Source organism: Gorilla gorilla, chromosome 15 (genome assembly GCF_029281585.2).
Source record: "Gorilla gorilla gorilla isolate KB3781 chromosome 15, NHGRI_mGorGor1-v2.1_pri, whole genome shotgun sequence".
Lineage (NCBI taxonomy): Eukaryota > Metazoa > Chordata > Mammalia > Primates > Hominidae > Gorilla > Gorilla gorilla.
In genome coordinates this window covers 54,292,822-54,310,762 of record NC_073239.2, presented here as the reverse complement: position 1 = coordinate 54,310,762, position 17,941 = coordinate 54,292,822, and positions in this window count along the sequence as shown.

The following is a 17,941-nucleotide window of genomic DNA, read 5'->3' as shown; positions in this document are numbered from 1 at the left end:
GGAATTGAATGGAATCAACCCGAGTAGAATGGAATTTATTGGAATGGAATGGAATGGAATGGAATCGAATGGAATGGAATGGAATAGAAAGGAATGGAAAGGAATGGAATGGACGCGAGTAGAACGGAATGGAATGGAATGGAATGGAATGGAATGGAATGGAATGGAATGGAATGGAATGGAATGGAATGAACCCGAGTAGAAAGGAATGGAATGGAATGGAATGGAATGGAATGGAATGGAATGGAATGGAATGGAATGGAATGGAAACAACCCGAGTAGAATGGAATGGATAGGAATGGAATGGAATGGAATGGAATGTACTTCAATAGAATGGAATGGAGGGGAATGGAAAGGAATGGAATGGAATGGAATGGAATCGAATGGAATCGAATGGAATCGAATGGAATGGAGTGGAATAGAGTGGAATCAACCCGAATAGAACGGAACGGAACGGAAAAGAACGGAACGGAAGGGAACCGAATGGAATGGAGTGAAATGGAATGGAATCGAATGGAATCGAATGGAACCGAATGGAATGGAAAGAAGGGAATTAAATGGAGTGGAATGGAATGGAATGGAATCAACCCGAGTAGAATGGAAAGGATTGGAATGGAATGGAATGGAGTGGAATGGAATGGAATTCAACAGAATAGAATGGAATGGAATGGAATGGAATGGAATGGAATGGAATCGAATGGAATCGAATGGAATCAAATGGAATGGAGTGGAATAGAATGGAATCAACCTGAATAGAACGGAACGGAACGGAACGGAACGGAACGGAACGGAATGGAATTGAGTGAAATGGAATGGAATCGAATGGAATCGATAGGAACCGAATGGAATGGAATGGAAGGGAATGGAATGGAATGGAATGGAATGGAATGGAATCAACCCGAGTAGAACGGAATGGAATGGAATGAAAAGGAATGGAATGGAGTGAAATGGAATGGAATGGAATGGAATTCAATGGAAAGGAACGGAATGGAAAGGAATGGAATGGAATGGAATGGAATGGAATGGAATGGAATGGAGTGGAGTGGAATGGAATGGAATGGAATGGAATGGAATGGAATGGAATTCAATGGAATAGAATGGAATGGAATGGAATTCAATGGAATAGAATGGAATGGAATGGAATGGAATGGAATCAACCCGAGTAGAAAGGAATGGAACGGAATGGAATGGAATGGAATGGAATGGAATGGAATGGAATGGAATGGAATGGAATGGAATGGAATGGAATGGAATGGAATGGAATGAACCCGAGTAGAAAGGAATGGAATGGAATGGAATGGAATGGAATGGAATGGAATGGAATGGAATGGAAACAACCCGAGTAGAATGGAATGGATAGGAATGGAATGGAATGGAATGGAATGTACTTCAATAGAATGGAATGGAGGGGAATGGAAAGGAATGGAATGGAATGGAATGGAATCGAATGGAATCGAATGGAATGGAGTGGAATAGAGTGGAATCAACCCGAATAGAACGGAACGGAACGGAACGGAACGGAACGGAACGGAACCGAATGGAATGGAGTGAAATGGAATGGAATCGAATGGAATCGAATGGAACCGAATGGAATGGAAAGAAGGGAATTAAATGGAGTGGAATGGAATGGAATGGAATGGAATGGAATCAACCCGAGTAGAATGGAATGGATTGGAATGGAATGGAATGGAGTGGAATGGAATGGAATTCAATAGAATAGAATGGAATGGAATGGAATGGAATGGAATGGAATGGAATCGAATGGAATCGAATGGAATGGAGTGGAATAGAATGGAATCAACCTGAATAGAACGGAACGGAACGGAACGGAACGGAACGGAACGGAATGGAATTGAGTGAAATGGAATGGAATCGAATGGAATCGATAGGAACCGAATGGAATGGAATGGAAGGGAATGGAATGGAATGGAATGGAATGGAATGGAATGGAATGGAATCAACCCGAGTAGAATGGAATGGATTGGAATGGAATGGAATGGAGTGGAATGGAATGGAATGGAGTGGAATGGAATGGAGTGGAGTGGAATGGAATGGAATGGAGTGGAATGGAATGGAGTGGAGTGGAATGGAATGGAATGGAGTGGAATGGAATGGAATGGAATGGAATTCAATGGAATACAATGGAATAGAATGGAATGGAATGGAATGGAATGGAATGAACCCGAGTTGAACGGAATGGAATGGAATGGGATGGAATGGAATGGAATGGAATGGAATGGAATGGAATGGAATGGAATGGAATTGATTCGAATGGAATGGAATGGAATGGAATGGAATGGAATTGAATGGTATCGAAAGGAATGCAATGGAATGGAATGCAATGGAATGGAATGGAATGGAATGGAATGGAATGGAATGGAATGGAATGGAATGGAATCAACCCGAGTAGAATGGAGTGGATTGGAATGGAATGGAATGGAATGGAATGGACTTCAATGGAATAGAATGGAATGGAATGGAATCGAATTGAATGGAATGGAATGGAATAGAATGGAATCGGATGGAATGGAGTGGAATGGAATGGAATGGAATGGAATGGAATGGAATGGAATGGAATGGAATGCAATGAAATGGAATGGAATCGAATGGAATCGAATGGAATGGACTGTAATGAAATGGAATGGAATGGAATGGAATGGAATGGAATGGAATGGAATGGAATGGAATGGAATGGAATTGAATGGAATCAACCCGAGTAGAAAGGAATGGATTGGAATGGAATGGAATGGAATGGAATCGAATGGAATGGAATGGAATAGAAAGGAATGGAAAGGAATGGAATGGACGCGAGTAGAAAGGAATGGAATGGAATGGAGTGGAATGGAATGGAATGGAATGGAATGAAACCGAGTAGAAAGGAATGGAATGGAATGGAATGGAATGGAATGGAATGGAATGGAATGGAATGGAATGGAATGGAATGGAAACAACCCGAGTAGAATGGAATGGATAGGAATGGAATGGAATGGAATGGAATGTAATTCAATAGAATGGAATGGAGGGGAATGGAAAGGAATGGAATGGAATGGAATGGAATCGAATGGAATCGAATGGAATCGAATGGAATGGAGTGGAATAGAGTGGAATCAACCCGAATAGAACGGAACGGAACGGAACGGAACGGAATGGAACGGAACGGAACGGAATCGAATGGAATGGAGTGAAATGGAATGGAATCGAATGGAATCGAATGGAACCGAATGGAATGGAAAGAAGGGAATTAAATGGAGTGGAATGGAATGGAATGGAATGGAATGGAATCAACCAGAGTAGAATGGAATGGATTGGAATGGAATGGAATGGAGTGGAATGGAATGGAATTCAATAGAATAGAATAGAATGGAATGGAATGGAATGGAATGGAATGGAATGGAATCGAATGGAATCGAATGGAATCGAATGGAATGGAGTGGAATAGAATGGAATCAACCTGAATAGAACGGAACGGAACGGAACGGAACGGAACGGAACGGAATGGAATTGAGTGAAATGGAATGGAATCGAATGGAATCGATAGGAACCGAATGGAATGGAAAGGAAGGGAATGGAATGGAATGGAATGGAATGGAATGGAATCAACCCGAGTAGAATGGAATGGATTGGAATGGAATGGAATGGAGTGGAATGGAATGGAATGGAGTGGAATGGAATGGAGTGGAGTGGAATGGAATGGAATGGAGTGGAATGGAATGGAATGGAATGGAATGGAATGGAATGGAATGGAATGGAATGGAATCTAATTCAATGGAATACAATGGAATAGAATGGAATGGAATGGAATGGAATGGAATGAACCCGAGTTGAACGGAATGGAATGGAATGGGATGGAATGGAATGGAATGGAATGGAATGGAATGGAATGGAATGGAATGGAATTGATTCGAATGGAATGGAATGGAATGGAATGGAATGGAATGGTATCGAAAGGAATGCAATGGAATGGAATGCAATGGAATGGAATGGAATGGAATGGAATGGAATGGAATGGAATGGAATGGAATGGAATGGAATCAACCCGAGTAGAATGGAGTGGATTGGAATGGAATGGAATGGAATGGAATGGACTTCAATGGAATAGAATGGAATGGAATGGAATGGAATTGAATGGAATCAACCCGAGTAGAACGGAAAGGAATGGAATGGAAAGGAATGGAAAGGAGTGAAATGGAATGGAATGTTATGGAATTCAATGGAAAGGAACGGAATGGAAAGGAATGGAATGGAATGGAATGGAATGGAATGGAGTGGAATGGAATGGAATGGAATGGAATGGAATGGAATGGAATTCAATGGAATAGAATGGAATGGAATGGAATTCAATGGAATAGAATGGAATGGAATGGAATGGAATGGAATGGAATCAACCCGAGTAGAAAGGAATGGAACGGAATGGAATGGAATGGAATGGAATGGAATGGAATGGAATGGAATGGAATGGAATGGAATGGAATGGAATGCAATGAAATGGAATGGAATCGAATGGAATCGAATGGAATGGACTGTAATGAAATGGAATGGAATGGAATGGAATGGAATGGAATGGAATGGAATGGAAAGGAATTGAATGGAATCAACCCGAGTAGAATGGAATTTATTGGAATGGAATGGAATGGAATGGAATCGAATGGAATGGAATGGAATAGAAAGGAATGGAAAGGAATGGAATGGACGCGAGTAGAACGGAATGGAATGGAATGGAATGGAATGGAATGGAATGGAATGGAATGGAATGGAATGAACCCGAGTAGAAAGGAATGGAATGGAATGGAATGGAATGGAATGGAATGGAATGGAATGGAATGGAATGGAATGGAATGGAATGGAACGGAAACAACCCGAGTAGAATGGAATGGATAGGAATGGAATGGAATGGAATGGAATGTACTTCAATAGAATGGAATGGAGGGGAATGGAAAGGAATGGAATGGAATGGAATGGAATCGAATGGAATCGAATGGAATCGAATGGAATGGAGTGGAATAGAGTGGAATCAACCCGAATAGAACGGAACGGAACGGAACGGAACGGAACGGAACCGAATGGAATGGAGTGAAATGGAACGGAATCGAATGGAATCGAATGGAACCGAATGGAATGGAAAGAAGGGAATTAAATGGAGTGGAATGGAATGGAATGGAATGGAATGGAATCAACCCGAGTAGAATGGAATGGATTGGAATGGAATGGAATGGAGTGGAATGGAATGGAATTCAACAGAATAGAATGGAATGGAATGGAATGGAATGGAATGGAATGGAATCGAATGGAATCGAATGGAATCAAATGGAATGGAGTGGAATAGAATGGAATCAACCTGAATAGAACGGAACGGAACGGAACGGAACGGAACGGAACGGAATGGAATTGAGTGAAATGGAATGGAATCGAATGGAATCGATAGGAACCGAATGGAATGGAATGGAAGGGAATGGAATGGAATGGAATGGAATGGAATGGAATCAACCCGAGTAGAATGGAATGGATTGGAATGGAATGGAATGGAGTGGAATGGAATGGAATGGAGTGGAATGGAATTGAGTGGAGTGGAATGGAATGGAGTGGAGTGGAATGGAATGGAATGGAATGGAATGGAATGGAATGGAATGGAATGGAATTCAATGGAATACAATGGAATAGAATGGAATGGAATGGAATGGAATGGAATGAACCCGAGTTGAACGGAATGGAATGGAATGGGATGGGATGGAATGGAATGGAATGGAATGGAATGGAATGGAATGGAATGGAATGGAATTGATTCGAATGGAATGGAATGGAATGGAATGGTATCGAAAGGAATGCAATGGAATGGAATGCAATGGAATGGAATGGAATGGAATGGAATGGAATGGAATGGAAAGGAATGGAATGGAATCAACCCGAGTAGAATGGAGTGGATTGGAATGGAATGGAATGGAATGGAATGGACTTCAATGGAATAGAATGGAATGGAACGGAGTGGAATGGAATGGAATGGAATGGAATGGAATGGAATGGAATGGAATGGAATGCAATGAAATGGAATGGAATCGAATGGAATCGAATGGAATGGACTGTAATGAAATGGAATGGAATGGAATGGAATGGAATGGAATGGAATGGAATGGAATGGAATGGAATGGAATTGAATGGAATCAACCCGAGTAGAAAGGAATGGATTGGAATGGAATGGAATGGAATGGAATCGAATGGAATGGAATGGAATAGAAAGGAATGGTAAGGAATGGAATGGACGCGAGTAGAAAGGAATGGAATGGAATGGAATGGAATGGAATGGAATGGAATGGAATGGAAACAACCCGAGTAGAATGGAATGGATAGGAATGGAATGGAATGGAATGGAAAGTAATTCAATAGAATGGAATGGAGGGGAATGGAAAGGAATGGAATGGAATGGAATGGAATCGAATGGAATCGAATGGAATCGAATGGAATGGAGTGGAATAGAGTGGAATCAACCCGAATAGAACGGAACGGAACGGAACGGAACGGAACGGAACCGAACGGAACGGAATCGAATGGAATGGAGTGAAATGGAATGGAATCGAATGGAATCGAATGGAACCGAATGGAATGGAAAGAAGGGAATTAAATGGAGTGGAATGGAATGGAATGGAATGGAATGGAATCAACCCGAGTAGAATGGAATGGATTGGAATGGAATGGAATGGAGTGGAATGGAATGGAATTCAATAGAATAGAATAGAATGGAATGGAATGGAATGGAATGGAATGGAATGGAATCGAATGGAATCGAATGGAATCGAATGGAATGGAGTGGAATAGAATGGAATCAACCTGAATAGAACGGAACGGAACGGAACGGAACGGAACGGAACGGAATGGAATTGAGTGAAATGGAATGGAATCGAATGGAATCGATAGGAACCGAATGGAATGGAATGGAAGGGAATGGAATGGAATGGAATGGAATGGAATGGAATCAACCCGAGTAGAATGGAATGGATTGGAATGGAATGGAATGGAGTGGAATGGAATGGAATGGAGTGGAATGGAATGGAGTGGAGTGGAATGGAATGGAATGGAGTGGAATGGAATGGAATGGAATGGAATGGAGTGGAATGGAATGGAATGGAATGGAATGGAATGGAATTCAATGGAATACAATGGAATAGAATGGAATGGAATGGAATGGAATGGAATGAACCCGAGTTGAACGGAATGGAATGGAATGGGATGGAATGGAATGGAATGGAATGGAATGGAATGGAATGGAATGGAATGGAATTGATTCGAATGGAATGGAATGGAATGGAATGGAATGGAATGGTATCGAAAGGAATGCAATGGAATGGAATGCAATGGAATGGAATGGAATGGAATGGAATGGAATGGAATGGAATGGAATGGAATCAACCCGAGTAGAATGGAGTGGATTGGAATGGAATGGAATGGAATGGAATGGACTTCAATGGAATAGAATGGAATGGAATGGAATGGAATTGAATGGAATGGAATGGAATAGAATGGAATCGGATGGAATGGAGTGGAATGGAATGGAATGGAATGGAATGGAATGGAAAGGAATGGAATGGAATGGAATCGAATCAACCCGAGTAGAACGGAATGGAATGGAATGGAATGGAATGGAATGGAATGGAATGGAATGGAATGCAATGGAATGGAATGGAATGGAATGAAACCGAGTAGAAAGGAATGGAATGGAATGGAATGGAATGGAATGGAATGGAATGGAATGGAAACAACCCGAGTAGAATGGAATGGATAGGAATGGAATGGAATGGAATGGAATGTAATTCAATAGAATGGAATGGAGGGGAATGGAAAGGAATGGAATGGAATGGAATGGAATCGAATGGAATCGAATGGAATCGAATGGAATGGAGTGGAATAGAGTGGAATCAACCCGAAAAGAACGGAACGGAACGGAACGGAACGGAACGCAACGGAACGGAACGGAATCGAATGGAATGGAGTGAAATGGAATGGAATCGAATGGAATCGAATGGAACCGAATGGAATGGAAAGAAGGGAATTAAATGGAGTGGAATGGAATGGAATGGAATGGAATGGAATCAACCCGAGTAGAATGGAATGGATTGGAATGGAATGGAATGGAGTGGAATGGAATGGAATTCAATAGAATAGAATAGAATGGAATGGAATGGAATGGAATGGAATGGAATGGAATGGAATGGAATCGAATGGAATCGAATGGAATCGAATGGAATGGAGTGGAATAGAATGGAATCAACCTGAATAGAACGGAACGGAACGGAACGGAACGGAACGGAACGGAATGGAATTGAGTGAAATGGAATGGAATCGAATGGAATCGATAGGAACCGAATGGAATGGAATGGAAGGGAATGGAATGGAATGGAATGGAATGGAATGGAATGGAATCAACCCGAGTAGAATGGAATGGATTGGAATGGAATGGAATGGAGTGGAATGGAATGGAATGGAGTGGAATGGAATGGAATGGAATCAACCCGAGTAGAATGGAATGGATTGGAATGAAACGGAATGGAGTGGAATGGAATGGAATGGAGTGGAATGGAATGGAATGGAATAGAATGGAATGGAATGGAATGGAATGGAATGGAATGGAATGGAATGGAATGGAATGGAATTCAATGGAATAGAATGGAATGGAATGGAATGGAATGGAATGAACCCGAGTTGAACGGAATGGAATGGAATGGGATGGAATGGAATGGAATGGAATGGAATGGAATGGAATGGAATGGAATGGAATGGAATTGATTCGAATGGAATGGAATGGAATGGAATGGAATGGAATGGAATGGTATCGAAAGGAATGGAATGGAATGGAATGCAATGGAATGGAATCGAATGGAATGGAATGGAATGGAATGGAATGGAATGGAATGGAATGGAATGGAATTGAATCGAATGGAATGGAATGGAATGGAATGGAATGGAATGGAATGGAATGGAATGTAATCAACCCGAGTAGAACGGAATGGATTGGAATGGAAAGGAAGGGAATGGAATGGAATGGAATGAATGGAATGGAATGGAATGGAATCGAATCGAATGGAATCGAATGCAATCGAATGGAATGGAACGGAATGGAATGGAATGGAATGGAATGGAATGGAATGGAATCAACCCGAGTAGAATGGAGTGGATTGGAATGGAATGGAATGGAATGGAATGGACTTCAATGGAATAGAATGGAATGGAATGGAATGGAATTGAATGGAATGGAATGGAAAGTAATGTAATGGAATGGAATCGAATGGAATCGAATGGAATCGAATGGAATGGAATGGAATGGAATGGAATCGAATGGAATGGAACGGAATGGAATGGAAAGGAATGGAATGGAATGGAATGGAATGGAATGGAATGGAATTCAATGGAATAGAATGGAATGGAATGAAATGGAATGGAATCAACCCGAGAAGAATGGAATGGATTGTAATGGAATGGAATGGAATGGAATGGAATGGAATGGAATGGAATGGAATGGAATCAACCCGAGTAGAAAGGAATGGAATGGAATGGAATGGAATGGAATGGAAAGGAATGGAATGGAATGGAATGGAATTCAATGGAATGGAATGGAATGGAATGGAAGGGAATGGAATCAACCCGAGTAGAACGGAATGGAATGGAATGGAATGGAATGGAATGGAATGGAATGGAATGGAATGGAATGGAATGGAATGGAATGGAATGGAATGGAATGGAATTCAATGGAATAGAATGGAATGGAATGGAATGGAATGGAATGAACCCGAGTAGAACGGAATGGAATGGAATGGAATGGAATGGAATGGAATGCAATCAACCCGAGTAGAATGGAGTGGATTGGAATGGAATGGAATGGAATGGAATGGACTTCAATGGAATAGAATGGAATGGAATGGAATGGAATTGAATGGAATGGAATGGAATAGAATGGAATCGGATGGAATGGAGTGGAATGGAATGGAATGGAATGGAATGGAATGGAATGGAATGGAATGGAATGGAATGGAATGGAATGGAATGGAATGGAATCAACCCGAGTAGAACGGAATGGAATGGAATGGAATGGAATGGAATGGAATGGAATGGAATGGAATGGAATGGAATGGAATGGAATGGAATTCAATGGAATAGAATGGAATGGAATGGAATAGAATGGAATGGAATGGAATTGAATCGAATGGAATGGAATGGAATGGAATGGAATGGAATGGAATGGAATGGAATGGAATGGAATCAACCCGAGTAGAACGGAATTGATTGGAATGGAAAGGAATGGAATGGAATGGAATGGAATGGAATGAATGGAATGGAATGGAATGGAATCGAATCGAATGGAATCGAATGGAATCGAATGGAATGGAACGGAATGGAATGGAATGGAATGGAATGGAATGGAATCAACACGAGTAGAATGGAGTGGATTGGAATGGAATGGAATGGAATGGAATGGACTTCAATGGAATAGAATGGAATGGAATGGAATGGAATGGAATGGAATGAACCCGAGTTGAACGGAATGGAATGGAATGGGATGGAATGGAATGGAATGGAATGGAATGGAATGGAATGGAATGGAATGGAATGGAATGGAATTGATTCGAATGGAATGGAATGGAATGGAATGGAATGGAATGGTATCGAAAGGAATCGAATGGAATGGAATGCAATGGAATGGAATCTAATGGAATGGAATGGAATGGAATGGAATGGAATGGAATGGAATGGAATGGAATGGAATGGAATGGAATCAACCCGAGTAGAATGGAGTGGATTGGAATGGAATGGAATGGAATGGAATGGACTTCAGTGGAATAGAATGGAATGGAATGGAATGGAATTGAATGGAATGGAATGGAATAGAATGGAATCGGATGGAATGGAGTGGAATGGAATGGAATGGAATGGAATGGAATGGAATGGAATCGAATGGAATGGAATGGAATGGAATGGAATGGAATGGAATGGAATGGAATGGAATGGAATGGAATGGAATCAACCCGAGTAGAACGGAATGGAATGGAATGGAATGGAATGGAATGGAATGGAATGGAATGGAATGGAATGGAATGGAATTCAATGGAATAGAATGGAATGGAATGGAATAGAATGGAATGGAATGGAATTGAATCTAATGGAATGGAATGGAATGGAATGGAATGGAATGGAATGGAATGGAATGTAATCAACCCGAGTAGAACGGAATGGATTGGAATGGAAAGGAAGGGAATGGAATGGAATGGAATGAATGGAATGGAATGGAATGGAATCGAATCGAATGGAATCGAATGCAATCGAATGGAATGGAACGGAATGGAATGGAATGGAAGGGAATGGAATGGAATGGAATGGAATGGAATCAACCCGAGTAGAATGGAGTGGATTGGAATGGAATGGAATGGAATGGAATGGACTTCAATGGAATAGAATGGAATGGAATGGAATGGAATTGAATGGAATGGAATGGAATGTAATGTAATGGAATGGAATCGAATGGAATCGAATGGAATGGAATGGAATGGAATGGAATGGAACGGAATGGAATGGAACGGAATGGAATGGAAAGGAATGGAATGGAATGGAATTCAATGGAATAGAATGGAATGGAATGAAATGGAATGGAATCAACCCGAGAAGAATGGAATGGATTGTAATGGAATGGAATGGAATGGAATGGAATGGAATGGAATGGAATGGAATGGAATGGAATGGAATCGAATGGAATGGAATGGAATGGAATGGAATGGAATGGAATGGAATGGAATGGAATGGAATGGAATGGAATAAACCCGAGTAGAAAGGAATGGAATGGAATGGAATGGAATGGAAAGGAATGGAATGGAATGGAATGGAATTCAATGGAATGGAATGGAATGGAATGGAAGGGAATGGAATCAACCCGAGTAGAACGGAATGGAATGGAATGGAATGGAATGGAATGGAATGGAATGGAATGGAATGGAATGGAATTCAATGGAATGGAATGGAATGGAATTCAATGGAATATAATGGAATGGAATGGAATAGAATGGAATGGAATGGAATTGAGTGGAATGGAATGGAATGGAATGGAATGGAATGGAATGGAATGGAATGGAATGGAATGGAATGGAATGGAATCAACACGAGTAGAACGGAACGGAATGGAATGGAATGGAATGGAATGGAATGGAATGGAATGGAATGGAATTCAATGGAATGTAATGGAATGGAATGGAATCAACCCGAGTAGAAAGGAATGGAACGGAATGGAATGGAATGGAATGGAATGGAATGGAATTTAATGGAATGGAATGGAATGGAATGCAATGAAATGGAATGGAATCGAATGGAATCGAATGGAATGGACTGTAATGAAATGGAATGGAATGGAATGGAATGGAATGGAAGGGAATTGAATGGAATGGAATGGAATTGAATGGAATCAACCCGAGTAGAATGGAATGGATTGGAATGGAATGGAATGGAATGGAATCGAATGGAATGGAATGGAATAGAAAGGAATGGAAAGGAATGGAATGGACGCGAGTAGAACGGAATGGAATGGAATGGAATGGAATGGAATGGAATGGAATGGAATGGAATGGAATGGAATGAACCCGAGTAGAACGGAATGGAATGGAATGGAATGGAATGGAATGGAATGCAATGGAATGGAATGGAATGGAATGGAATCAACCCGAGTAGAATGGAATGGATAGGAATGGAATGGAATGGAATGGAATGTAATTCAATAGAATGGAATGGAGGGGAATGGAAAGGAATGGAATGGAATGGAATGGAATCGAATGGAATCGAATGGAATCGAATGGAATGCAGTGGAATAGAGTGGAATCAACCCGAATAGAACGGAACGGAACGGAACGGAACGGAACGGAACGGAATGGAATGGAGTGAAATGGAATGGAATCAAATGGAGTCGAATGGAACCGAATGGAATGGAATGGACGGGAATGGAATGGAATGGAATGGAATGGAATGGAATGGAATGGAATGGAATGGAATGGAATGCAATGGAATGGAATCAACCCGAGTAGAACGGAGTGGAATGGAATGGAATGGAATGGAATGGAATGGAATGCAATGGAATGGAATGGAATGGAATGGAATGGAATTCAATGGAATGGAATGGAATGGAATGGAATGGAATGGAATTGAATGGAATGGAATCAACCGGAGTAGATCGCAATGGAATGGAATGGAATGGAATGGAATTCAATGGAATGGAATTCAATGGAATAGAATGGAATGGAATGGAATGGAATGGAATGGAATGGAATTGAATGGAATGGAATGGAATGGAATGGAATGGAATCGAATGGAATCGAATGGAATGCAATGGAATGGAATGGAATGGAATGGAATGGAATCGAATGGAATGGAGTGGAATGGAATGGAATCGAATGGAATCGAATGGAATCGAATGGAATCGAATGGAATGGAATGGAATGGAATGGAAAAGAATGGAAAGGAATGGAATGGAATGGAATCAACCCGAGTAGATTGGAATGGATTGGAATGGAATGGAATGGAAGGGAATGGAATTCAATGGAAAAAATGAAGTGGAATGGAATGGAATGGAATGGAATGGAATGGAATGGAATGGAATGGAATTGAATGGAATGGAATGGAATGGAATGGAATGGAATGGAATGGAATCGAATGGAATGGAATGGAATGGAATGGAATGGAATGGAATGGAATGGAATCAACCCGAGTAGATTGGAATGGATTGGAATGGAATGGAATGGAAGGGAAGGGAATGGAATGGAATCGAATGGAATCGAATGGAATCGAATGGAATGGAGTGGAATAGAATGGAATCAACCCGAGTAGAACGGAATGGAATGGAACGGAACGGAACGGAACGGAACGGAACGGAACGGAACCGAATGGAATGGAGTGAAATGGAATGGAATCGAATGGAATCGAATGGAACCGAATGGAATGGAAAGAAGGGAATTAAATGGAATGGAATGGAATGGAATGGAATGGAATCAACCCGAGTAGAATGGAATGGATTGGAATGGAATGGAATGGAGTGGAATGGAATGGAATTCAATAGAATAGAATGGAATGGAATGGAATGGAATGGAATGGAATCGAATGGAATCGAATGGAATCGAATGGAATGGAGTGGAATAGAATGGAATCAACCTGAATAGAACGGAACGGAACGGAACGGAACGGAACGGAATGGAATTGAGTGAAATGGAATGGAATCGAATGGAATAGAAAGGAACCGAATGGAATGGAATGGAAGGGAATGGAATGGAATGGAATGGAATGGAATGGAATCAACCCGAGTAGAATGGAATGGATTGGAATGGAATGGAATGGAGTGGAATGGAATGGAATGGAGTGGAATGGAATGGAATGGAATGGAATCAACCCGAGTAGAAAGGAATGGAATGGAATGGAATGGAATGGAATGGAATGGAATGGAATGGAATGGAATGGAATGGAATGGAACGGAAACAACCCGAGTAGAATGGAATGGATAGGAATGGAATGGAATGGAATGGAATGTACTTCAATAGAATGGAATGGAGGGGAATGGAAAGGAATGGAATGGAATGGAATGGAATCGAATGGAATCGAATGGAATCGAATGGAATGGAGTGGAATAGAGTGGAATCAACCCGAATAGAACGGAACGGAACGGAACGGAACGGAACGGAACCGAATGGAATGGAGTGAAATGGAACGGAATCGAATGGAATCGAATGGAACCGAATGGAATGGAAAGAAGGGAATTAAATGGAGTGGAATGGAATGGAATGGAATGGAATGGAATCAACCCGAGTAGAATGGAATGGATTGGAATGGAATGGAATGGAGTGGAATGGAATGGAATTCAACAGAATAGAATGGAATGGAATGGAATGGAATGGAATGGAATGGAATCGAATGGAATCGAATGGAATCAAATGGAATGGAGTGGAATAGAATGGAATCAACCTGAATAGAACGGAACGGAACGGAACGGAACGGAATGGAATTGAGTGAAATGGAATGGAATCGAATGGAATCGATAGGAACCGAATGGAATGGAATGGAAGGGAATGGAATGGAATGGAATGGAATGGAATGGAATCAACCCGAGTAGAATGGAATGGATTGGAATGGAATGGAATGGAGTGGAATGGAATGGAATGGAGTGGAATGGAATGGAATGGAGTGGAATGGAATTGAGTGGAGTGGAATGGAATGGAGTGGAGTGGAATGGAATGGAATGGAATGGAATGGAATGGAATGGAAAGGAATGGAATGGAATCAACCCGAGTAGAATGGAGTGGATTGGAATGGAATGGAATGGAATGGAATGGACTTCAATGGAATAGAATGGAATGGAACGGAGTGGAATGGAATGGAATGGAATGGAATGGAATGGAATGGAATGGAATGGAATGCAATGAAATGGAATGGAATCGAATGGAATCGAATGGAATGGACTGTAATGAAATGGAATGGAATGGAATGGAATGGAATGGAATGGAATGGAATGGAATGGAATGGAATGGAATTGAATGGAATCAACCCGAGTAGAAAGGAATGGATTGGAATGGAATGGAATGGAATGGAATCGAATGGAATGGAATGGAATAGAAAGGAATGGTAAGGAATGGAATGGACGCGAGTAGAAAGGAATGGAATGGAATGGAATGGAATGGAATGGAATGGAATGGAATGGAATGGAAACAACCCGAGTAGAATGGAATGGATAGGAATGGAATGGAATGGAATGGAAAGTAATTCAATAGAATGGAATGGAGGGGAATGGAAAGGAATGGAATGGAATGGAATGGAATCGAATGGAATCGAATGGAATCGAATGGAATGGAGTGGAATAGAGTGGAATCAACCCGAATAGAACGGAACGGAACGGAACGGAACGGAACGGAACCGAACGGAACGGAATCGAATGGAATGGAGTGAAATGGAATGGAATCGAATGGAATCGAATGGAACCGAATGGAATGGAAAGAAGGGAATTAAATGGAGTGGAATGGAATGGAATGGAATGGAATGGAATCAACCCGAGTAGAATGGAATGGATTGGAATGGAATGGAATGGAGTGGAATGGAATGGAATTCAATAGAATAGAATAGAATGGAATGGAATGGAATGGAATGGAATGGAATCGAATGGAATCGAATGGAATCGAATGGAATGGAGTGGAATAGAATGGAATCAACCTGAATAGAACGGAACGGAACGGAACGGAACGGAACGGAACGGAATGGAATTGAGTGAAATGGAATGGAATCGAATGGAATCGATAGGAACCGAATGGAATGGAATGGAAGGGAATGGAATGGAATGGAATGGAATGGAATGGAATCAACCCGAGTAGAATGGAATGGATTGGAATGGAATGGAATGGAGTGGAATGGAATGGAATGGAGTGGAATGGAATGGAGTGGAGTGGAATGGAATGGAATGGAGTGGAATGGAATGGAATGGAATGGAATGGAGTGGAATGGAATGGAATGGAATGGAATGGAATGGAATTCAATGGAATACAATGGAATAGAATGGAATGGAATGGAATGGAATGGAATGAACCCGAGTTGAACGGAATGGAATGGAATGGGATGGAATGGAATGGAATGGAATGGAATGGAATGGAATGGAATGGAATGGAATTGATTCGAATGGAATGGAATGGAATGGAATGGAATGGAATGGTATCGAAAGGAATGCAATGGAATGGAATGCAATGGAATGGAATGGAATGGAATGGAATGGAATGGAATGGAATGGAATGGAATCAACCCGAGTAGAATGGAGTGGATTGGAATGGAATGGAATGGAATGGAATGGACTTCAATGGAATAGAATGGAATGGAATGGAATGGAATTGAATGGAATGGAATGGAATAGAATGGAATCGGATGGAATGGAGTGGAATGGAATGGAATGGAATGGAATGGAATGGAATGGAATGGAATGGAATGGAATCGAATCAACCCGAGTAGAACGGAATGGAATGGAATGGAATGGAATGGAATGGAATGGAATGGAATGGAATGCAATGGAATGGAATGGAATGGAATGAATCCGAGTAGAAAGGAATGGAATGGAATGGAATGGAATGGAATGGAATGGAATGGAATGGAAACAACCCGAGTAGAATGGAATGGATAGGAATGGAATGGAATGGAATGGAATGTAATTCAATAGAATGGAATGGAGGGGAATGGAAAGGAATGGAATGGAATGGAATGGAATCGAATGGAATCGAATGGAATCGAATGGAATGGAGTGGAATAGAGTGGAATCAACCCGAATAGAACGGAACGGAACGGAACGGAACGGAACGCAACGGAACGGAACGGAATCGAATGGAATGGAGTGAAATGGAATGGAATCGAATGGAATCGAATGGAACCGAATGGAATGGAAAGAAGGGAATTAAATGGAGTGGAATGGAATGGAATGGAATGGAATGGAATCAACCCGAGTAGAATGAAATGGATTGGAATGGAATGGAATGGAGTGGAATGGAATGGAATTCAATAGAATAGAATAGAATGGAATGGAATGGAATGGAATGGAATCGAATGGAATGGAATGGAATCGAATGGAATCGAATGGAATCGAATGGAATGGAGTGGAATAGAATGGAATCAACCTGAATAGAACGGAACGGAACGGAACGGAACGGAACGGAACGGAATGGAATTGAGTGAAATGGAATGGAATCGAATGGAATCGATAGGAACCGAATGGAATGGAATGGAAGGGAATGGAATGGAATGGAATGGAATGGAATGGAATGGAATCAACCCGAGTAGAATGGAATGGATTGGAATGGAATGGAATGGAGTGGAATGGAATGGAATGGAGTGGAATGGAATGGAATGGAATCAACCCGAGTAGAATGGAATGGATTGGAATGAAACGGAATGGAGTGGAATGGAATGGAAT